Source organism: Cryptotermes secundus, unplaced genomic scaffold (assembly GCF_002891405.2).
Source record: "Cryptotermes secundus unplaced genomic scaffold, Csec_1.0 scaffold1084, whole genome shotgun sequence".
Classification (NCBI taxonomy): Eukaryota; Metazoa; Arthropoda; class Insecta; order Blattodea; family Kalotermitidae; genus Cryptotermes; species Cryptotermes secundus.
The window spans coordinates 683,512-685,445 of record NW_019724603.1 but is presented as its reverse complement, the minus strand read 5'-3'; positions in this window follow the sequence as shown (position 1 = coordinate 685,445).

Sequence of the window (1,934 nt, the reverse complement as noted above, 5' to 3'; positions counted from 1 at the left end):
AATCCAAACGTGAAACTAATGGAAATGCATCTACAAAGACAACACTTTACGAGGCATGGACAACATCTAAATCAATGGGGCAAAGAGTTAGTTGCCCCAGAGCTGGCAAAGATAATCAATCAACTCTTAACTAAGTCAAAAACAAATCCTATCCAAATGCAATGGAAAGAGGATATTTTGCCTGAAGAAAATTCAACTGCACAAAATGAAACTGAAGGAGTGGTGTTATCGAATAATTGTAAAAAGACTGTAAAATTAAATAAGTGTCAAGGTGAAAAAATAGAGGCTAATACCAAAAGATCTATGAGAGCTAGAAAAAAACCAGCAACAAAAGCAAATGATTTTTATGGTAAAACCACTTAATAAGTGTAAAACAAAAACCACAAAAAATAACATTGTAAAAATATTTCACCAAAACATATGTGGTTTAAGAAATAAGTACAATGAAATATTATGTCATTTACAAGAGTATACACCACAAGTAATCTGTTTCACTGAACATCATCTTGGTAGAGATGAAATAGTTCATACTAAATTGACCAATTATACTCTAGGTGCATATTATAGTAGGAACAATTTTAATAATGGTGGTACGTATATATATGTGCATGATAGTTTAACAACTCATACTATTAATCTTGATAAATTTTGTTGTGATAAGGATATTGAAGCCTGTGCTGTCACTTTAAATACTATAAGTTTTAAAATAATTATTTTAACTATATATAGATCCCCTTCCAGTGATTATAAAATATTTTTGAGTAAACTTGAATTAATTCTACAAAATTTGTATAAAAAATGTTATTATTATTGTTTGTGGGGATTTTAATGTGAATTATATAGAAAACTCTCATAAGAAAACTAGACTTGAAGATATTTTTAGCTCCTTCAATCTTAGAAGTATTATTACCTTTCCTACTAGAATAGGACCAAATTCGTCCACAATTATTGATAATATATTTATTGACGAACAACATATTACTGACTATGAAGTTCTCTCTATCTCTAATGGATTATCGGATCATGAAGCACAATTACTAATTGCACAATTTCCATTACCTTGTATCAAAAAGAATGAAATTATAGTTAAAAGAAATATAGATGATTACAATTTGGCAGAATTTACAATGAAACTAAGTTATGAAAAATGGGAACTAGTTTATAACAATAATGACATTAATACTAGCTTTAATCATTTTCTAAATATTTTGTTAAGACATTTTTATGAGTCGTTCCCAATAACAAGTAGACAAAAATACAAACAGAAACCATGGATTAGCACTGGTATAAGAATATCTTGTAGAAACAAAAGAACAATATATCTTGAAGCAAAAAAAATAATAACCCTATAATAGCCACCTATTGTAGAACTATTGTAAAATATTAAACAGAGTGATAAATCTAGCTATGAAGATGACATATGATAATCAAATTAAATATTCAAAAAATAAAGCTAGAACCACTTGGAGAATAATAAATAGTGAAGTGTTAAAGAAAGGAAATAGAGACATTATTCAAACCTTGGACATTGAAGGTAAAAAGAATACTAACTTGAATGATATTGTTGAAACATTTAATAGGTATTTTAGTGGTATAGCGGGTAATATACATAAATATATAAAAGGAAATGGTAAAAATACCAACTCTAAAACTACTAATTATATGACATACTTGACTGAGCATTTGAGAGTCCACTACCTAGCATAAAAAACTATAAAAACTACGAGTAGGGAAATAGAAAGGATTATATGGTCCCTAAAATCTAGTCCAACCCATGGATATCATGAAATTTCAAATAATATACTCAAAGCCTGTAAAATCTTTATTAGCGAACCGATAAGTTACTTATGTAACAGAGCTTTGCATGAGGGTATTTTCCCAGACAGATTAAAATATGGTACAATTATGCCAATATACAAAAAAGGTGATAAAAA